Source organism: Conger conger, chromosome 6 (assembly GCF_963514075.1).
Source record: "Conger conger chromosome 6, fConCon1.1, whole genome shotgun sequence".
In the NCBI taxonomy this organism is placed as follows: Eukaryota; Metazoa; Chordata; class Actinopteri; order Anguilliformes; family Congridae; genus Conger; species Conger conger.
In genome coordinates this window covers 31,052,752-31,076,777 of record NC_083765.1, presented here as the reverse complement: position 1 = coordinate 31,076,777, position 24,026 = coordinate 31,052,752, and the positions used below count along the sequence as shown (strand labels likewise).

Here is a 24,026-nt window from a genome sequence, read left to right as displayed (position 1 = left end):
ATAACCAGTGTAAAATTCCAGCATTGACCTTGCAGTTGTACTCTTTTGACGTTATAGGACAGTACCTACAGTTGCTTCATTAGATTCCTGCATAAAAAAATCTGTATGCAAATTCATGAATTACCCTTAAAAGGGGTGCATTTTTCTAAGCACCTATTGTACTATTTCATATAGATCTGCCAAAACTACACTTTCATTTGATGAAAAAATAAGATCTAAATATAAAATATATATGAAATATAGCTCAAAGCAAATAGAACAATATTCATGTTAGTCTACCTATTTCAGTGCAAAGATAACCAATTCAGAATGACATTTAAAAAAGAAAAGATTCTTCAGATGAATAATGTTTTTCCAGATATTTTATAGGCCTAACACAGGCAATGGCCTGAATTGAATTATATAGATTCCCATTAATATGTTGTAAATATAAGTCATATCCCGCAATTGAATAACTACCAACCACAACACTGACCGCCAAAATGCATTTAAAGTCATTATTGCGGAGATGATCAAAGCAGTTGTTAATTTCTTTATTTAAAAGCCAAATGCGTAAAGCTGAACTGGTTCATGTATTTCACAGACTTTTAAAGGGTGGTTAAATTGTTGTTTATTTGGTATTTGTGCTTAAAGACTGTTTTTCTTGAGCAGGCTGTTAAGACAGAGGCCAATTGAGGATATATTGAAACTCATATCAGTTAAGACAGCAGCAACCTTTTATTGTCTCTAAATTACTCATTAACAATTAAAAACTATTTAAACCTAGCATGTATAATTAGCAACTGTGCTGAAAAATGCAGACTGTTTATTGCTTTGTGACCAAGGAAGCATTTTGCAGTGACAGAGAGATTTTTCAGCTATCCCCACATTAATGAGGACATTTATAACCCATCACCAAAATGCCAACAAAATGAAAAAGGGAGACGGCACCTGATGAGGAACATTTGTGCAATATACGCCATCTGTTGGTCATCTTAAGCAACAACAGGATGGTCACAACCAACGGTTTCCTCCCTGGATAAGTAGATTTCAAGCCAGTTTTTGCCGCTTATTTAGGAGATAAATAAGGCATTTCCATGTCAGTGTCAAACAGTAACTAATAAACATTAATCAAATTGGCTGATTAGCAAATATCTGTCATTAAATACAACCAATTTGACCGCATGAAGGGGTATTCATGCAATAGTCACATCATGGTTTTCTTACTTCATCAACTCCACAAAGACCTCCCAGCTCGATTAAAATTTAACTGCTAACAACATTCCAGCAGTAAATCTTGCTGAGCCAGAAGTCACTTATGGAGCATAAACAGTCAATATCTCCCCATTGATTTCTCCAGTGTATATTCACCATGTATTGACTAATAAACATTAAAAGGCTTTCACCAATGCTCTCGCCTCCATCAACCCTGATATCATTTGCTGCTGTGTTCGCTACTGAATGTGCTAGCGTTGATTTCAATGCTGTGAAATCAGCCTTGGTATACAACTCATTATAATCAAGTCAGGTTTTCACACACATTAGGATTTCTAAAATCACTTAATTATGTTATGCTTCATATTGCATATCCTAAAATTATTTTCCAATTTTATTCACACAGAGCAAAGAGGGTTCACAGATATCACAGGAGGCATCGACGTGTTGTCAAGTGAGTCATATCGTCAACCTTAAGAACTTACACGGAGTGCCTCAGTACTCACTGAGCCAAAAAGGGATCTGTCTGTGCTGTGAATAGGCAGCTGTCAGCTTCCTGGCGCTCTTGGCGCTGTCATCAGTCATATATCAGAAACACCCATGGCTTTTGAGCAGCCAGGACTCCAGATGTCTCCCCTAGTACCCTGGGTACTCAGTACTGCACGTCTTAATACAAATGGTTTAAACAAAATTGCACAAAGATGTTTTCTCAAAATATATATTTTGCAAGAGATGTGAGCAAAGATATGATCATCAAATGTGTCTGCCTATGAGGCTCTAAACTTTACATTTGTTTATTTCATTTTCTTTTCTTTATTTGCTGGAAGAGGCAATTATAAAAGGAAGATTCAACACTTTCCTCTCAAATTAAGCCTTTGCCCTCCGATTCTGTCGGGTCATAAAGCCAAGCAGCTAATATTACCCTGCTTTATTGAGACATCCATTAATCGAAGGCCTCTGCTGGTGACCCCTGACCCCTTCTGACCTCTGAACATCATGTTACCAGCCGATTCAGGTGCCATCTTGCCCATCTCAATTCCCTATAGTCCTGAGGGGTTTGCCAGGAGCGACGGGCACTCCCCTCAGTAAAAACGAGACTAATGAAGCAGCTTTAGAGAAAAGTGCACACAGCAAAGAGTGTCAAGGGAAGGCTTTATACGGTGCATTTGGATTATATGATCTATATGTAGAGGGGGTAGTATTACAACAGAATAAAAACATGTTATCATCTCAATAATATAATGCCCTTCTAACGTGCGATATTCTCACAACGCTCCTGTGATGCCGTGGCAACATTGCCATGTCACAGACACTGTGCCTCCATTTTGAGTCGCCTGGGCAGGTGTCGACAAAAGTGCACCTCATAGGAAGAGGCACCGCCGCGGTGATAAACAGCCCCCCAGATCACTTGACAATCAATGCTCCTCTGCCATTAAGGGTTTCAATTGTGCCGTATCGAGCGCTTCGGAAAGGTGTCACAGACTCCAGACACGAGCCACGCCCCGCTTGAGCACCCCGCCGCAGCCCGGGCGCTGAGTGGAAACTCCTGACAACGCCGGAGTCTGCTCTCAGTACTGTTGTCACCTATCTGCCTCATTATGGGCAATTACCTTCCCTGTCGGAATCCAAGCCTAACAGATTGAATTCCGATTGATCGTCTCCCCAGGAACGGAGGTGACTGTTAAGCCCCTGTTTTCTTCTGACTGGGTATTCAGTGTGTGCTGATGCGAGCACCAGTGCGCTTCCCCCGGGATCCTTTATGGGGCAATAATGGCGGTCAGCGACAGCCCCGTCTCCTGACTCGTGGACGAGGCCGTAACCCTGAAACCGCTCAGAGAGAGCTGCTCTATTATGCATTGATGGCTGGCCCTGGATCAATAAAGGGGAAACAAAACCCCCCGCAGAACCTGGTTCTAAAGTGTAAAATAGCTCTTAATACCCTGGCTTTCAAACAGCTTAACCTAGCTGCCCTCTGCCCATAACCCCTCACTCTCTGACAACATATCTTATTTAGCTGGGCAGGGACACACCTGGAACAACGCTAAAACTCGGCACTCTCCAACTCCCAAAATGCATCTGTTATAGTTCACTGGAAAGATTCAGAACTTATTACTGATTTACCGATAAAGGAACTGCTACATGTGTGCAGTTAAAAAAATTCTTCTTCTTGCTTCAGTATTCTATGAGTTTCAGTGTTTTGGGGATAGCTTAGCACAAAATTAAATCGGAATCATTACAGAATGGTAAACCACTAATGATATGCAGAGTATTATTTCCAATTCAATGTATGTACACATCCTCTGAGAAATATACATATATATATACATGAAACATCCATGTTGGTGTCAATGTGAGTTAAACATAAATTATTTATAATGACTAACCGAATATGCATTTCTGACTGGGATATGGCATAGTCATTATTTTTGCTAAATCATTGCACAAATATTTTGCACAGGTGATAGTTTTAACATGTTGAAAATTAAAAACTTGTATCAATCACAAGAGAAAAATAGGAATACACCCAGTATGCTTGGTTTGTTGTCAGATTCCCCTCAATCTCTGGCCCAAAATGGTGGACTGCCTTTTCCATTTCCAAAACAAAGGCTGACCTCAGGTCTGTTTCAGCATCAGAGCATTACACATTTACACCACTACTGTATGGAAGTGGCTCAGTTATGCATTACAGTAAATAGTAAAAACATCTATTATCTGTTTGTTTGCTTTATTTAGATGATTATTTTACATTAGAATTAGACAATATTTTATCTTGGGCAATTTCTCTCAGGACTCACATAACATATAGTACAGGACATTGTAAATATGTATAGAAGGAATACTTTCACAAGGAAGGAATTAATAGATTGTTTTAAAGGCTGCTGTTTTATTTACATGACTCTGTGTGGCTTCCAAGTTTCCACTTCGTACAGTTATCAAGTCAATGACTGAGACTGAAGTCTATAATTAACATTAGCACAAATTGTTATCACAGGACTCATAGATGTGTGGTTTCTATGAAAAAAATATAAATGAATTGAATAAATAATGTGCTTTTAATATGAATGCTCACTTGCTAAAACTTTGTAGTCTCCTTCATCATCCTCATCAAAATCCTCATACACTGCTGTGTTCTGTTGCTTCAGCTGATGTGCCCACTCCGAATCTACAAAGAGGTACAGAGGTTACACCGCAACATAATTATAAAGAAACATCACACAACATGATTAATGAAATGTTGTCAGTCTAGACATATACAGGTCAAAACTAGTTAGCAAGACATGCAATTGTGATCACTTTGCTCCATAAATATTGGTGTACTTCCACTCTGTAATTATACCTGGAAAAACACAGAGAAGGAAGGAACAGCAATGTCAAGGTCTATCTTCTTTTCTACCCTGATGAGGGCTGTTTTATCTGTCGTCTGGTAGCATTTACACCCAAGAGCTGCATGCTCCATTTTGGTTTGTTATTTAACAACTTAGAGTGCGACTAGAAACATAGTATAATCAATTATTGTATGCATGTGTCTAAACATTCTGTATAAATGTGAGGAACATCACTGGAGACCATCATCATGCTCTTATCCTGCAAAAGTCCTTTTCACACCTCCTTCTTGGTGAGATGTCAGAGGTGGTAAGAGTTTTCAGATTATTAAACAAGCAATTGTTTAGTTCACTGGTCCTAAAAGAAGCCATATTTATTCAGTTTCGGCAATTTCTTATGTATTTATTTGTTTATTTAGCAAGAACCTAAATTAATAATTTCAGAAATACCCATTTCAAATTTCAGGTTTGAACATTTTTAAAGTTGCAGTGCCAGTTTAACTGCAGACATCAAACAAGCATTCAGGGCTGCTCAGGTCAATTCTCCTGCTCTACCATTAGAACAGAGCAGGGACAGGGCGGATTCCAGGAAACGGGCAGGGAAAACTATATCCTTCAGATACTGCAGCTGGGAAAAGATGCCTATCCCAGAGGATGAGACAGAGGGGATTGACTGGGATGCTGCCACAGTTCTGCCCTGCCACATAATACACAAGCCCACCTCCACAAATCTAATCTACTGTCATCAGCCCTCCCCTCAAAATGGCTGTCATCACTAATGCACCCTTTATACCGAGGAGGAAGGCCTGAGACACTGTAAGGTTATCCCAGCTCTGTGAAATTTCTCGGAATTCCAAGTTCATCTATGACAACGCAGAGATGTCGGTGGCTGATAGAGGTATCAGTTGACAATTCCTGTTGACATTGATGTCTTCATTCCATAATTGAGAGTAAACGTATTGGTAGATAAGACTTTCCCTGACCACTAGATTGAAAACCATCCCATATGGCTGATAGAATACTTGGTTTCCGAGAAGTATGTGGACATCCAGCCATGTTTTTTTCATGTAAAAGGGATCTACAGTAACACGAGAAAACTGTTGTGGTGAAAAAGATTGATTATTTTTTATTTCAAATGTGTTGCCATTTTTATTCATGGCATACTAAATCAAATTTGGGGGAAAACAACGTATCCTCACTAAGAAATTCAAATGAATTGAGGCTTAAAGGGTGAGAAATGAATACAGTCCAATAATTATTTGGGACAAAGACATGTTTGCTTGATTTGGGTCTGTACTCCACAATTTTTGATGTTTCATCAAATAATTCAAATGTGGTTAAAGTGCACATTCTCATAGTTTTTATCACCTGTTTTGAATGTTATTACTCAATTGAATGGGCTTTATCAGTGGTTACGATACGAAGAACGAAGAACACACGCAGTATGTTTGGGATCATTGTCTTGCTGTAGGATGAGCAGTTCCTTAAGCCTCCACCCTTAGCTCTAGCCATCCATTTAATAAAAACTGGGAATCTACACTTTTTAACCACATTGTTTAAACAAAACTAAAATTGTGGAACAAGAAAAAACAAAAAACAAAAAAAAACCCATTATGGAGCTCTGGGTAGATGCATGCAGGTATTATATACACATAGTATACTGTATTAACAATGCATATAAACATAAAGGTGACAGCCTGAACCAATGCTTATGTGTCAAGGGTTTGAATATAATGTTGTTTCACTGACTTACTTATTTTTAGCTAGTTAATTAGGGAGGCTGATAATTTATCAACCCCAGCGATAGACACAACAATGATTCCAAGCACTGCCATAATTGCTCTTTGTGTTAGATCTTTGCCCTGGAGGGAGAACCTGCCATAATCCCCACCCATCAAAACCTTCTTCTCTCTCTCACTTAACCGAGTAAGGAACAGCAACCTGCAGGCACCCCCCCCCCCCCCCCCCAGGCACATCTGTTACTGGTCTGAGAGCCCTTCCCCCCCACCCCGACCCCAACGCCCAGACATACCTTTCTTCACAACCTGCAATCTGGCCGGTGCAAGCACCTCTCCAAACTGGTTCCTAGCAGTGCACGTGTACACTCCCTCGTCTGTCTGTCAGACATTCTCGATCTGGAGCCAGCCGGTCAGTTCAAAGCGGTGGGGCCCCCCACGAGCCTGGAGATTACACAGCAAGTGAGCCCGCAGTCGGCCCTTCCATTAACACACGCCCTGGTCAGGACTCCTCTGTCACCTCCTGACTATCACTGGCTTCTATACTGATGTCTTATCAAGAGCCTGATGGCTAATATAACTCAACACTGGGTGCAAGGTCTCATGGAGGGTACAGTTGAATACTAGGTGTAGGGCCTTATTGAGAGTAAAACTGGCTCAGTGTAAAAACCGAGGAGTCATTTTGGATTCCTTGGCTGAGGTCTGGTGACCTCAGTTGGATTTTACTCAATAGAAATTTTGAAATGAGCATGCAACCCAGTCAGCAGGACCCTGGGATAACAGTGGCCAAATTCAGAAGTTTCCAGGAATGTTTTTTTCCATAAAAATTGTAGGTTAAAAATACATTTGAAAACTCATGCAATCTGAAAGTTAATTCATTCGAAATACAGAGCAATTTTGAATTCAAGTCACTGTGCAGGTACTGTATGTTTCTACCTGGACTTACCTGCACTGACATGTGGGAGTCATCTGCAGGCAGGAAGACGCTGTTGCCCTCTTTCCTCCATTCAATCATAGCCATGGGAAAAGCTGACACCTCACAGCTGAAGATGATGTCATTTCCTTCCACAGTGATCAGATCTTGAGGGGGAGTGGCTATAATTGGCTCTAGCAAAAAATGCAATGAAATAAGTTTGCAAAGAATATTTTAGAATATTTCACAATGACCAGATTAGGCTCATTTAATTCTCTTTGCTCTTTGTTTCTAGGGTCTGCATATCATAAATATTTGCCCTGAGACCAATGGTGGAGTGCATCATTTTTAGTGAAGTAATGGGAAGAATAAGTGCACTTCATTTATTTTTCAGTTTGTGCATGTATCCCCAGTGCTCTGAATTTAATTAAATTTAATTGGAATTTAATTTGAACAACTTTTTCCATTTTTATCATTTTTATAAACTTTGCATTCATTTTCAACGACTTAATATTATTCAGTTCAGGGACTTTATTAATTGGCTCTAATTAATTTTGCAACAGCTTCTCTTTACATTTTTTTTACATTCTTTTACATTTTTTTTAGATAATATATCTTCACATATATTTATTTTCTAGATGCTTCTAAACAGGGCATGCAGGTATATTTGTATATCTTATTTATATTTCTTATTAGTTAACATTTTGGGCATCCCAAAAGTCAATGTGAAATATTTATTGCAATCAATGCATTATGCAGGTAAAAAAAAAGACTAGCATGTTATTAGATGAGTTATCTGAAACTTTAGCTAACCTGTACAAACTGTAATAAGAATACAGATTCCACATTGGTAACAGATAGACTTACTGGCCTTACAGGGCCCTTGGTGGGCTATAGACACAGCCAGCTTCCCCTCCTGTCTCTGCCTGTGCTGGGCTGTTCTGAGCTGGCAGGGGGTCTCATAGGTGTGCCCATCAGAGCCACACAGCACCCCCTGCTGGACGCAGACGCACTGGGGCTCTGGCACCTCCCCGGCCAGTACATCCTGCTCCAGGATTTGGCAGATAAGGCCCTCCCCGCAGTGGCCATTGAAGCTTCCGGAAGAGTCTCGGTCACAGGGCTGTCCCTCATCGCCCCCACATTCCCAGCAGCACCCACAGCGGTCCCTCACCCGGCCGGACGGGCATTGAAGATCCGTGATGCACTCGTCTGGGTGGCAGTCCCCACACAACTCCAGCAGATCCCAGAGTCCCTCACCGGCAGATCTGTCTGTCACTGTGACCAACAGCAACGCAAACAGCACCAGCAAGTGATCCATCTTTTGTCCAAAAGAGTCTTTTATGGCTCTCCACCCACGATACTTGTGTATTAGGACTTTTGTATTTGCAGGATTTGCAATCGGTTAATCACAGGAAGAACTTGATTAGGCACGTCGGAGAGTGGCTTAAAAATGGCTTCAGTTAGATGTGTTCAAGTAGAATTGATGGTCTGTTCTTGATGAGAATCTCATCCTGGTCTGACTCTCTTTTTCCCTGTTGTCAGCCTTTGCCTTCTCTACAAAGCTTTTTTAGGGGAGTATCCCCTCCAACTGTATGATGGCAGTATCCTGCTGTGCAGTGATAAAGTTAGGACTGGAGAAATTGCAGAACTGCCCCAGTCAGTAACCCCATGTTTTTTTCTTTTTTTTTCTTTTTTAATTGCAGGGTGTCTGAAATGATGAAATATGGGTGGAGTTGCATACTGATGTTGTCCAATCAGAGCAGGGAAAGAACCTGTACTTTTTGCTAGATTTTTACAGGGTTATCGTAGTCCTGCATTGGGCTGCAAAACACACTGAGAAGAAGGGTTTTAATTTGCTGAAACATGACCTTTCAATGTCTACTGTACACATGAATGTATCTAATTGCAACACCAGATTACTGTGCAACTTGGGCTTTTTCTATAAAACTTCAGCTTTTAAAAATATAACCCAGACAGGGAAATATATATTTTGTCTGAATCAGTGTGTTCTACATCAATGTGCAGTGACACCCATCTTGAGACAAATATATGTTATACTATATCCAACCAGAGACTGCTAAGAGCAGAGGGAAACTGCTGCACTATTTTGAGAAACTTTGTGGGGGTGGAGGAAGTGGGTTGAAGAAAAATAGGAAAAATAAAACAACAGCACTCCAGCAGAAAATAGCAGACTCCACTACAGTAAGCAATGAAAAATACGGTCAGTTTCAAAAGACTGTTCAACACATTCAACACAAGCCAGCATCATCTAATATTACTAACTAAGTGTTCTTTCAAGTTCTAAGAATTTTTTGTTTGGTAAAGAGGTAAGTTGTACAGTGTACTTGTGCAGGCACACACACACACACACACACACACACACACACTCAAAGCATCCATCAATCATGAGCTGCAATGATACTGTATCTCAAAATATTGTTCTTGTTCATGACTCATGCACTCAGCTTAAACCAATAACACTCAAGATCTCATTCAAAACAATGTGTAGGTTTTTGCCTTGAACTGTATTGATGTATTATTTATATTAATGTGAACTTGTGAATCAGAGGGAACAGTGAGTAATGTGTGGCATTATGATTGAAATCATGACTCCTAATTGCCACCATTTAATACCGTAAACACTTTCACAGCCCTTTCTCTGTAGCTACAGGGGTGAGAATTGACAGGCTGTCACTACCTTATATTGACTTCCTCAAGTCATTACTGAGCTTTGTTAAAGCAAAATAAAAAACAATTGAGGTGCAATTAAAACCCTCTCTTGATTGCAAAGGATCCATCATCACAATAGATTAACTGTACTCTGCTATCTCCCATACACATTGTGCCATTAGATGGGCTATTCTAATTGGAGTAAATTGCCAAAGGCAACCTCGGTGGACCACTGACAGAAAAATGGGCAATTTTAACAGGCCATTCAGCATAGGAAAGGTTACACGTGTCAGTCTTTTTATAGGCAATTGCAGACCAGGGATCTCCAACCTCATTTAAAGTGGCCTAGTTTTATTCTACATCATTCCCTATGGAATGACTGAAAACCCTCACTGCCTCCCTCACTGTACAAACATCCTCGATTTTCTCCTCTGTATACTGTACACACGAGCATCTCACCGACATGCACACACATACACCAACAAACATGAGCAGACACACATGCACACAGACACAGAAATGCACACCTCCACGAGTACACACGCACATACAGAGAAAGGGAGAGACAGAGAGAGAGAGAGAGAGAGAGAGAATTCATGGTTGCCCAAAGAGGAATGGTTACGTGGTCACTGTTAGACAGAAGCGGTGGAGACAGAGATGCATTTCATCCTAGACTGTGAGAAATATTCAGAAATCAGATAAATCTATTTCAATAAATGTTCTGTTAATAAAATGATTTCTTTCCATGACAAAAATGAAAAAGCTGAGAATTCCTCTGGCAGAAGGGTCATGTGTTACCTGTTCAGCTCATACATATAAATAAATCCTTAAAATAGTCTATTTCTATATCCCCCCCCCCTACTAGAGAGAGAGAGAGAGAGAGACCACTGTGGTTTATGACAACAAATCCAGACATGCTTGATCACTTTCAGATTTATGGCTTTAGAATTAGCCACAAAAGATCAAATTTGCACACATATGTAACAAGGACACAAAAGTGTTTTTATCCTCATTTCTAATCATCCTTTACCATAAACAGTTTAAGCAGAGAGCATTAGTCCATTGGAAAACCACCATGGTCCCCCAGTGACATACAGTAAGCTTTTTTTGAACCCATGAAAACCGCTGAATTATAGTCTCCCATATATAGCTGTAATGCACATGCATTTTAGCTTGCAAAGCAGTGCACCATTAGGAAAGCATTACACAATTTGTGAACATAAAAACCAGTAACTTTTTATTTCTTTTTTATCCATGAGAGGTCTTATTGCATTCACCAGGACAGACTTCCTCCACCCTGAAGCTGCCAGACAGAAGCCCCTAAAGCCAATATGTCCAACAGTCAAAGAGAGAACACCACTTCCACAGTGACCCCTGCAATTACTGCACTACAGAAAACAGATGGATAATTACCATTCCCTGGCTACTGCATTACCACATGTTGTCATGTGTTGTCCACTGTTTCTTTATAAAGTTTCTTGTAAATACATTTTTAAAGCTTGCTATATAAACGTTTGATCTATCAAAAACTCAGTTCAATGGTGATGCTAGGAAAAGACTCTCCGCAAGCGAGAACAGTAGTTTAGATCTTATTTGTGAAGCAGGGCAATAGAACAACAGGGTTTACAACCCTGACCTTGCCACAGACTCAGGAAATAAATGGTATATTATAACAATCCTTGATACCATTACTTTACATCAAAAAATCATTTTCCAATATAAGAACATACAATTCAGAAGATGAATGAATAAACAGCTATTTTCTTTCTGGCAGACATATTTCCAATTTGGTAGAACTACAAGTTAGTTTTGCTAATTATTTGATACAGATATATTTATGGAACCAAATATTCCAACTGGTTATTAAGCAACAACTATTTTATGAATAACTTTGAAGTTTATTTTATTATCCGTTCAGTCATTTTCCTAAGCAAATGACTACTACAAACTACTTCTTATTGTTAATATGACATGTTAAGGTATAACATGACATATTCAGGCAATGGACAGTTAATGGCTTGCATATTAACAGGATTTGGTCTTCGATATCGATAAACCTGTAGCTGTACTGGTTAACAGGGCTAAGGGGGCTCTGGATAAGCTAATTAAAAATAAAAAATAAAAAATAAACAAATTGGTTAAAAACAGTTCTAACACATTATCCATGCTAATGTACAGTATGTATTCTACTCTAATTCATATCATATAAACCTGTAATTCACATTTGAACATGACACCTGGGGAAAATACTACATTGAATGTAAATAAGAAATGATTAAGAAAATAACATAAAAAGAATGGTTTCACATAATTGAGAAATGATCCTTGTAATGTAAGGCCACTTGCTATGTGTGTGCATTCTACTGAACATGCCCCCTGGGATTTATTGCCAAATTGATTTAGAACAAAAATTTGATATAGTTACATGTAAAAATGAAACTGTACCCTACAGATAATGTTTTCACAATTATTGTATTTCTATAGCACTGCCTGTGCCAAACTGATACGTATGTGTACTGTAACCGATCCCACTAGTCTAGGCCTGAATGAGCATTAAACAGAGAGGGGTGAGCAAAGCATTCCAGATCTGTCGTCAGATCTTCTGTGAGCTGACAAGAAACATCAACTGCCTTCTCTGCGCTACCATTTCAGATGCGAGCATGTCTGTATGTGTGTGCACACATGCCAGTGCCATTTCTGTTGCGTAACACCAGAATGAGAAAACTACCCGAAACGATTTCAGCATTCAAGCAACAGGCAGAGCATGGTGAAATGCCTGACTCATAGGACAGTACAGATTAAGAGCTCTATGGTTTCTTTGAAGCCGCTCTCCCTACAGAGGGTTGCATCATTATTGCCAGCTGGATTTATGAGCTAAGCAAGCCTCTGTCCCTTTTCCTCTTTCTTACAAAGATGTCCTCAAGATGTTTTCTTCCTGATTGGATGTTTTTGGTTCTCGCTTGTAGTAGCGGATTGATGGTTCATTTTTATATGGTTTTTCCCCGCATAAAGGATTACCTCTCTGTATGAAATCTGCCACTCCTGCTGGGAAAACAATCTCATTTAATAGCCCCACAAACAAGATGGCAGGAGGCGAAAACAGACACCCAGGCATCCATTTCTCAGGGAGAGGCACTCCTTATGAAAACAGAATTAGGAGGTAGCCATCATGGTGCCTCGAAAATGGCAATTATTTTATTATATTGGCACAGGGAGAAAATCATATGTGGAGATAATTCAAAGCAGGAGATGTTAAGAGCAATGAAAGGGTATTAGCGTTTAAAAGCCCATCGTATTACGGTTAAGTGCTAACAGGGGAGGAATATACTTCACCTTGGGGACCTTTCACAGAGCCCCTGATAACATAAAGACGATGATTCAGCGCAGGAGGAAGGGAACACAAACCCTTTTAAGAAAGTTTTATAGCTGTTTACCCCTTTGGCTCCTGAATCGTCAGCATTTACCAGGGATTCCGACCCGTTTGCATTATAGAAGGGAAAATAGGTCCAACATTTCATGAAATACCTGCAATAACATGAAAAGAGGACTGGAGGTTGCCCAAGACAGTCTGACTGAGCTAGCTCAGTGTAGAGAGGCTCTGGTTCAGTATGTTTGTGTTGGAAGACGCTGTGGTTCTGAAACCCAATCAATAGACTCAGATAGTCAATGCAATTTCATACATGCAGCCACACCCTCACACACACAGAGAAAGAGAGAGAGAGTGAGAGAGAGAGAGAGAGAGAGAGAGAGAGAGAGAGAGAGAGAGAATGAAAAGCATCCACATACGCAGGCACAACCTTAATGCCACAACAATTCATCACTTTATCCACTATATCCAGACACAGTAACTCATTGTGATCATTTTAAAAGTTAGATGGTGCTTCATGAATGGATGAGAATGAGAAACAGATAGCTACAGTATGTCAATGAATGAATTAATGAATGAATGAATGAATGAATGAATGAATGAATAAATTAATGAATGAATGAGATGATGTTCGATTTCCCAAAAGTTACAAGGCAGGAATACCTCAAGCTGAATAATTAAAAAGTCGGTGCATTATTCATTTTAAGTGTTTTCCCATAGAAGTTACCCGGGGGACAGCGTTTCGGGAAGTATTACTGCGGACTGCCTGGACAGGAGTGAAGCTGCTGCCCATACATAAATCATGGGAGCACTTCACTCTGTCTGTTACTGTAATGCACTGTCCTGCAGGCCCCTTCATCCCTGCTCTCCGGCCCAGCAAATCGTAAATATTATGTATTATGCATTAGTTTTCTTTAGGCGTATCTCCTTACAAGGCCTACAGGTCATTTCATTGGTTCAACCGAGGCTTCCAGTAACTAGGCAAAGAACACTTTATAGCTCCATTAATAACTTGTAAAAATATCACCTGCATTAATTGTCCATGTTCATAGACATATTGAGAACTCATTTGGACCATTTATTGGACTGGGAAAAGCAACACAGCTTGCCTTTAATTTAAAATGGGCATTTACCACCAAAGTTGAATCTCATGAACAGTCTAAAGTGGGGAACTAAAGAGGTGTAACATCACACTCTAGTGGACTGTCTGAAAAATGGGTCATAAAAGGTACTATGTCAGCTCACCTGCAGAGGTTTAAATTAATTTGTTTAGCACTTTTTTTTTATCAAACAATCAAATTCTTACCTTTACTAACTGAAATAAATGTGAATAAAATTTTGTATAAATGAGTAGCAAAGTTATTGTGTGTGATAAAATGTGCAATTGTATGATCAGAAGAATCAGAAGAATAGCTACCATAATTTAATGTGAGCTGCTCTTAGTTCCCCATCAGACATTGATTTTATGGTGACTCGTACAGTATTTTTGTATCTCAATTGGAAGATATGCATTGTTAAGAAATTCAAAATTATCTTGGTTGTTACAGTATCTCACATTAAGATGCATAACTCATAATATTGACATTACAAACCTGGTTATTTCAGGTTCCCTTGCTGCATAATTTTAAATGTTGTCATCTCAAGAGAACCATTTTTGTGATATTGGAATTCTGACTTATGTGTTTCATGGTGATGTGATAGCCACCCTTGGATATTTATTGTAATAAATATAATGGCCTCAGTGAGTGACCATTCTTCTTGTACCTCATTACCAATGTTTCATTGGTATGGTATACATTACATTACATTACATGGCATTTAGCAGACGCTCTTATCCAGAGCGATGTACAACAAAGTGCAAATTAAACACAAGAACAAAGTGCAAAGAGGACCTGACAGGACAGTATAGTTCCGAGTCCTAGTGTAAACGTGCAGAAAATCAGAACCCTTTAAGAGTACAATCAACTTTCAAACTAGCATACCACAATTGCAGCTAGAATACAAAAAATAACAATACCTATACAAGTAACAATATTTATACAATCTATACATAAGTGCCATTACAGTCTAAGGCTAATCATGGTGGTGAGTTGGGGAGGGAAAGGTGTAGCCTGAAGAGATGGGTCTTCAGTCTGCGCTTGAAGGAGGTCAGAGACTCTGCCGTTCTGACATCCACCGGGAGGTCATTCCACCACCGTGGGACCAGGACAGACAGCAGTCGTGAGCGTGAGGTGCAGGTGTGGCGAGGAGGAGGCGCCAGACGGCACAAAGTGGCAGAACGGAGGGGTCTTGTTGGTGTATAAGTCTTGATAAGGGATTGAATATATACAGGGGCTGATCGTTTAACTGCCTGGTATGCGAGCACCAAAGTTTTCAATTTGATGCGAGCCATAACAGGCAGCCAGTGGAGGTTGCGGAGCAGGGGGATGACATGTGAATGTCTGGGAACATTGAATACCAGACGGGCTGCAGCATTCTGGATCAGTTGTAGGGGTCTGATGGCAGATACTGGAAGGCCAGCCAGCAGAGAATTGCAATAGTCCAGGCGGGACAGGACCATTGCTTGAACAAGGAGCTGAGTGGAGTAGGTGGTGAGAAACGGTCGGATTCTCCGGATGTTGTACAGGAAGAACCTGCACGCCCGGGTCACGGTAGCAATGTTCTCAGAGAAGGATGGCCTGTTGTCCATCACCACTCCAAGGTTTCTTGCACTAGGGGATGAGGTCACTGTGGTATCCCCTAGTGAGATGGAGAAATCAGAGAAGGGAGAGGTTAAAGCAGGGATGAAGATGACCTCCGTTTTACCTGGGTTGAGCTTTAGATGGTGGTTGCCCATCCAGCTCTGGATGTCTCTCAGGCAGGCGGAGATACGGGTAGAGACCTGTGTGTCTGATGGGGGGAATGAGAGAAAGAGTTGGGTGTCATCGGCATAACAATGATAGGAGATGCCATGAGCAGAGATAACAGGGCCAAGGGATCTTGTGTAGATGGAGAAGAGGAGGGGTCCGAGGACTGAGCCCTGGGGGACTGACATAGTTAATGGTATAGTTAATGATTTTTGTCTATATGCATATGGTTTCTTCCAAAGTAGAAGAGAAAATGTTATGCACATCCAAGTAGGGCACAGATGCAGAACTACAACATCCAACTATAAACTACATAATATGCAACTATACTATATGCAACTAAAGAACATAAAAAACATATCCGCACACTGAATATTTTCCTCCAATAAGCTTATTCCTTCAACATTTCAACCAGAGATGTCTTCATTAATGTCTTTTTGCCTGAGTAGCTCTTTCAGAGTTATAATTCATAGGGTGCATACACAGATGTTGTCAGGCTGGCTATCAGGTAGTGACAGGGAATGACAAAGGGAAGTGACATTAAACTAACATGGCAGACAAATCAATCTTCTCATGATTGTATTCTATCCTTGGGAAGCTTTCAGAAGATGAAATAACTTTTACAATATTAGGATGTATTTTACAGTCTTGCACAATAACCTGGATCTGTGATGATGCAAACTAATTTCAACTCAAACTCATTGTCTAAAATTATTGAGTAATTGCATTCATTTCAGTATTCAAATTCCTGAGTTTCATGTATTCAGAAGTGAACAAAGAAATGGTAGCCAATGACTACCAAAAAACATTTTAGGTAGGCACTTTATTTAGATTTTCACAGTACTTTAGCAGACGTTTCTAAGGAAAGGTAAAATGTGTTAATAATAATAATAATAATAATAATAATAATAATAATAATAATAACAATAATAATAATACGCTTTGCATATAATACATTTCTGAAGCTTCACAAACTTTGTTTTCACTATACATACATCTAACCCCACCCTCTCCATATACCATCTGGTACTGGAGAATCCATTTCACTCCACGAGCCAAACCAAGCCTTTATTGGCCCTAATGGCACTATCAGCTGAGCTGCCTAACCCGATTACCTCTTAAGAAGGGACTTCTCCTTGGCTAATCATGGCCGCCTAACGTGATTTAGCCGTGATGAAGAGACAGGATAAATGGCAGTTAATGGAGGGAGAATGATCTCACAAATACAGAAAACTCAATTCATTTCTCCGGGTGAGCAATCTGTCCGATTCAGCACTAATGGAGTGGAGTTTCATTAGGCTTCGGGCCTTAGCAGCGACAGATCCACTTACTACATGAATGACAAAAAAAAACAACACCAGGGTGTGTCAGTTTTATATAAGTGCAGAGTATTTACAAACATTATAATAATGTGCTGTAAAGCAACTGTATGCGATTATAGTTTAACTGCAAGGGAGGTGTTTTTAGAATCCATGTGAGGAGACATGGAATAAAAAAGTCCAGTATAAGTAAACCAAACTAAGACCTGGGAACCAAATATGAGGTGCTGCAATATTTAAACAGGCAGTAAAGAAATGTCAATAGTCAATAGAGAGCCCTTTATACTCATATGCAATATACGTATACACTGCAAAAGAAAAATGATGGCCAATACAAAGCAATAACCTGCTCATAAAAGAGTCCCCTGCATCAGACCCAGGGGCGTAGCATCCATGGGTCAACACTAGATTCACATAACTACACTTCAGCCATGATGATTGACACAGTCATGCAGAATCCCAAAAATGACACCCAGATGAACACCACCAGGCAAAGGAGAACCAACGAGGCCGAACACAATCTGCCAAAGCATGGTGACGTATGAGCTGGGCAAAATCACCTGCACTTAGAGAAAAGCACAGCATGGAAATAAAGAGTGCCCTTTGCGACCTTGTGTTCCAAAATGGGACAAAGTCTCAGGAAGCAAGTATGGTAGCCAATGAGAATGCAGGACATGCCACACAATTCCAGCTCTACATAGCCCTTCTAAATTAGTTTTCTGAGCTCCATAAATAGTATTTTATCTTTGTGTCATACAGAATATTGTAGCCACCATAGAATTTCACAGTATTCAAAAGCACAGTTACTGAACACCAGGCAAGCACAGTATTCCCAAGCACAGCTACTGAACACAACACAATAACAGCTTTCCCAAGCACAGCTACTGAACACCACACAAGCACAGTATGCCCAAGCAAACCTACTGAACACCACACAAGCATGGCATTCCTAAGCACAGCTACAGAACATCACACAAGCGTGGCATTCCCAAACACAGCTACTAAAACCACACAAGCATGGCATTCCCAAACACAGCTACTGAACACCACACAAGGACAGCATTCCCAAGCACAGCTACTGAGCACCACACAAGTAGAGCATTCCACAGCGAACACCACACAATAACAGTATTCCCAAGCACAGCTACTGAACATAAGATAAGTACAGCATTCCCAAGTACAGCTACTGAACACCACACAAGTACAGCATTCCCAAGCACAGCTACTGCAAACCAAACAAGCATGTCATTCCCAAGCACAGCTACTGAACACCACAAAAGTACAGCATTCCACAGTGAACACCACACAAGTACAGCATTCCCAAGCACAGCTACTGCAAACCAAACAAGCATGTCATTCCCAAGCACAGCTACTGAACACCACAAAAGTACAGCATTCCACAGTGAACACCACACAAGTACAGCATTCCCAAGCACAGCTACTGCAAACCAAACAAGCATGTAATTCCCAAGCACAGCTACTGAACACCACAAAAGTACAGCATTCCACAGTGAACACCACATAAGTACAACATTCCCACACCCAGAAACCATAAGTCCAGAATAAATCACCCCCCTGCGAGGTCATGTCTAGGATGATTGATTGGCCAGAGTCTCCTTTTCTCCTCCTTTCCTTTTGTTGCACTCCACATATTAGTTTGATAAACAGTCCCTTTTTAAAATGACGCTTATGTTTACTTTCAATTGATGTGGATGAGTCATTAGGGCGGGGGCAGTCTGGGGAGCACGGTGGGGGGCGGGATGGGGGGGTACGCGGCCTCTTCACAAGGCGGTGGCGCGGAAGACATGAAACAGACCAGGCGGCCGTCGGGGGCGAGGGGACCCAGCCAGAGTTCGCAGACGGACATTAGGCCGGCCCAGAGTTCAAATCCTATTAGTTTGAGTTGGGAATCGGATTATCCTCATCGAGAATCGCCCGTCTGGCAACTGGGGCCTAATTTGCGCCAATCAACAGCAATTATTGAGGGGAAGGGAGCTCTTATTAGGCAGCCTCATCCACTTAGACTAATGAATGGGGCAGATTCAGGCTCTGCTGGGGAGAGGCATGCGCGGGGGGGCTGCAGCTGCAGGAGGGACACTGCTGTTTGTCAGTCAGCGGGGAGGGGCTGTCAGGCTGGGCTTTGCTGGGGTGGGGTGGGGGGGGTAGGACATTTCTGCTAGGTGTGTTTCTCTTTCTTTGTTGTCTTCTGTTCCTCAAAATGTCTGGAGTCCATGGAGTCATGTGACAAAGCTTGTTTTCATGTGTCCCTTCTTATGTGTATCATGAGTGCTATGTTATTAAAAAAAGGTTTTTTTTCCCCATCAGTTTCCATCAGTTGCATCATTTCCTTTAATGTAACTTGCAATGCCGTCATACTATATTTATATTCACGCTTAATTTAAATGTACTGCAAAAAAGATCCTCCCCAGGGTCTGAAAAGAAACATAATGATTGTTAAAGTATCTCTTTTTCAAATTGAAATACCATTGTAAATCATTACTATCAGTGATGTCTGCTCTTCTTTGACTTATTAATAACTCTCTCTCTCTCTCTCTCTCTCTCTCTCTCACACACACACACACACACACCCACACACACACACACACCTGTATCTTTCTGTTTTCACTTTTCACACAGACAGTGTTATGTAAATCTTTTGTCAGCAGAGGGCACCACCTACATTGCGTCCTCTTCTGCCAGTCTGGCTAATTCAGATCAGTCTAACTAATTCAGACTAAGCTTGTTTGGCTCTCATTTCCATCCACCAAACCTGGAAACAGCTGAAATTGAGCAGGTAAGCAAACTGGGCAAAGCACAAGCATGGACATTTGGCAATGTCGATCTACAGTTGTTTTACAATATTAATCATCAAGTGTATAATTATGTTGTGGAAGTAATAGTTGCACAATAATATAATATAATTAATTCACACACCCAGAATAGTCATATTCTCATTGCATCCAATGAAAATCTAATAGCATAACAATAAATACCAAATCATGAGAGAAAAATGCAACAACATCGCCCTCTGGTGTAAGAATGAAGAATGATTCGCTTTCAGGCTGGAGGCATGAATCAGAATGGTGCTCAGACATTACTGCAGGGGTGGCCAGTCCTGGTCCTGGGTGACCCTAAAATCAGCAACCAATTCAGACCCAAGAACCAGGTGAGGTGAGTTAACTGTGTGATTGACTGCTTTATTTGATCAATTAATTGCTGAGTAACGACAGAAGCCAGCACACCCTGCAGTTTTAGTTGGCCACCCCTGCATTAGTGGAACTATAACAACGAATAGACACATTGATTTCTCCTATCTACCTCTTTCCCCTCATATACAGAGCATGTAGATGGTAGGATTATTAATTATGTGATTTTTGAAGTGAAAATCCAAATTCTTCATGTTAATATTTTATGTGCAAGCATGTATATACGCATGTATGAATTAAAAGAATAGCCCCGCACATATTTATTTCAATCAATATTTTCTGTGTGTGAATAATTTTGGATGGCACAGTGAGGAATAGTCTGTGCTCAGAAAGGTGGGAGCAGATCATATCCCCTAGTTGGCTGAGATGTGCACTTCCCAGAGAATCCAGCAGGGAGCAGCCGTGGATGCGAAATGGTTCTGAGGCACCGGCATTGTTTTCTTTGCGGTTTGTTTGTGATAGTTTTGACTGTTTGGAAATATTGTGAAAAGGTTTGTGCAGTGTTATTTTCACATAAAATGCGCATTTCAGTTTAGGGACACCTGCTTTTTGTTCTATATTTTTCAGAAGGGTCTAAACCCCTTTTATTGGAAAGAGCTTCATCTCATTACATATAGCTTATCAGTGCACTTATCTCTATGTAAAGTTTACAGCGCTGTGGTTTGGTTTTAACAGGCTTCTACAAAAGGGAAATTTGTATGCTTTGTATGTTTTCAGATTCGTCACAGTACAGTAAATATAATTTGTTAAAACAACTGATAAAATGGCCAACTGAAATATGAGCTATATGTATAAACTCATGTTACTGTTAAATAGATAATTGGCTGAAATCCGATTACATGTCAGTACAGATACAGGACAGATACAGTACTATTTATACTGGAAAACTGTTAATCAAATGTGAATGCTTAGCTTGACCATTGAATGGATTTTGAAGGAAACTCTCTCTATCTATCTATCCATTTAACTATCTGTGTGTCTATATATCTATTTATCCCTTACTTGCTTTTCCTGCACATAGTTCAAAGAGTCGATTTTCTATCGAGTGTTATTGAACAGTAGCAGCTCTTGAGCTTGAAATGGAAGACAGGAATTCTTCACTATGCTAACTAATGCTATGTTATGCCAACTCAAATTATGCTATTTTAATCCATATGCAGTTAGCAATAACTCAAAATGATTGTCTTTCAAGTGCCTTTATTCGTTAAACTGATTTTTTAAAAGATCGGCTGCATATGGTCACGGTCCATACGAGAACAGAGCGGTGATCTTTAAATAGGTACGGTCTTTAAATAGGTACTGGTTTTATAAATATCCCCTGTAGGGGTCGCTTGAACGTGACGCTGATAGAGTACTGGGTTGTTTATGAGCCCTGTCATGAATTTAGTTTCTGCCACAGAGATTTAGTAACACACTGTACCTACAGCACACCTTCAAATCATTTTTCCAATACAGCAGCAATGACATGACCAAAATCTAGGTTGAAGGTGATCTAATTTTTTTATTTATAGTATTCATTTACATACAGTGGGGTCCAAAAGTGAGACCACCAGTGAAAATGCTTCTATTTTGCATTCTTTTCTAATTTAATACAAGCTTTTAAATTACAAATTGTATTATCAACCTAACAATTTGACAAAAGGGTAATCTTTGAAAAATGCACATGAATTTCATAATTTCATGGTATTTGGTATGTCCCCCTGTTGCTTTAACGGCGTGCACTCCATCTGGCATGGACTCCACAAATTTGTGCAAAACATGATGGTGATGTTCCAGCATTATTTCACAATGTTCCAAAGGGTTTTTTTTCTTTTTTCTTGTGATGTTACTGAATGCTTGGCTTTTGCCAGTCTTCAACTGCCTTCAGGAATATTCAGTGGGGTTGAGGTCAGGTGATTGTGGATTATGCAGCATGCCTTGCTCTTCTTTGGTCTTCAAGTAGTTCTTGCGAAGCTTTGAAGTGACTTTCATTTGTATAAAATTTTTCAAAATCCTAAAACTTTCTGTTTATTTCCAGGATTTATTTATTTCCTGTTTAAAAATATTAATCTGCCTAGTATAGGTGTACAATGTACCAAAGGCTATCTTGTGAAAATATCAATAAGGATGTGGTGTGGGAGAATACTGCAAGATACACAATACAATTTTAAGTGTTCTCTAAACTCTCTGAAGTCCAGTGGGGTAGTCTTTAATACCCTTCTTTGCTGTTTGATGTAAATGATACTCTTGATAATCATGAGTAGCACAACCAAATGTTTTTATGAGATAAACTTGAAAAACATACATATGCAGAACAACATTTAGCAGAAATGCGGGTGGGATATTAAGACCAGAACATTAAGAACCAATCTGCACACCCCTGATTCTGTCTTTCTGTACCTGGTGGTAGAATTCACTGTGCACATGCAGCACTGTGAGAGGGTGTGCATTGTGGGACTCACCTTGGATCAATAGCCTACTCCAATGTCAATGGGAGGCAATGCCTATTTGCTAAAAAAGCATCATGCCACTCAAATAAATCTCCATGCAGCTAAGTCTGCAGTCCTTCCTGGGCTGGGACTTCCAGCTACATCTGGGCTTATGGTAACCTTTGTTTCTAGAGCAATGAGAAGAGATTCAATTATAGCCAATCATAAAAGTAGTACAATCTATTTGGCCTTTCATGAACATTATACTATTAAAATGAATTCCAGCAAAATGCTGTTGATAAACAAATGCATTCCCATTTGTCATTAGTCAGCCACAAAGGTACTGTACTGAATCAGGGGAAGGACATGACTTGTGATCATTCAGCAATCATTCAGCATCTCGCTCTCCTTCTCTGGTCTATGTAATACATTAAAATAAATGATCGGTTTTTGGACACCGACTACTAATTTTTCCTCTGTCAGTATGACTGAATAAGAATATTTGTTTCTTTTTGTGTAAGCATTATAGCTGAACACTCTAAAACATTTCCTAATGTGCTTTCTGCTAGACATTCAAGTTCATTAACCAAGCTGAGATAAAATGGTGTCCCTGTATTTCCTTCATGCAGAATGTCACCGTTACTGTGCTATACTGTTACTGTGGACATTGCAGTATAAAGACAGGCAGTGACATAGTGACAGTATCCGCTTAAACAGAGAGGTTATTTCATGCTGTGTTGATGTGAAGATGATACTAATTTACCTGTGATCATCACTGATTAAATGAGAATGATGTGATGTGTTCTGCTAGTGCTGACCAAGTAGGAAAAAAAATAATTACGGCACAACCACCTTGGCTCAGCCGATGAGCCTGAGCAGAGAAACGCAAAGCCAAGTTCCCCCACTAACCTCACTGCAGCACTCTCCCATTGGCTGAGCAGCAGCTGACGTCTCCGTCCCCCCCACAAGGGCATGGGGGAGTGGGGGTGGGGGCTGTCTGTATAAAAGATACAGCTCTGCAGCATTTCTGAACTGGTGCAGTGC

The 24,026-nt window shown here is 40.2% G+C and overlaps 1 pseudogene; it reads right to left on the bottom strand.

Moving 5' to 3' along the window:
• Positions 1-2,951: 2,951 nt before the first annotated feature.
• LOC133131529 (kazal-type serine protease inhibitor domain-containing protein 1-like) lies at positions 2,952-8,484 on the bottom strand (annotated as a pseudogene).
• Positions 8,485-24,026: the final 15,542 nt, after the last annotated feature.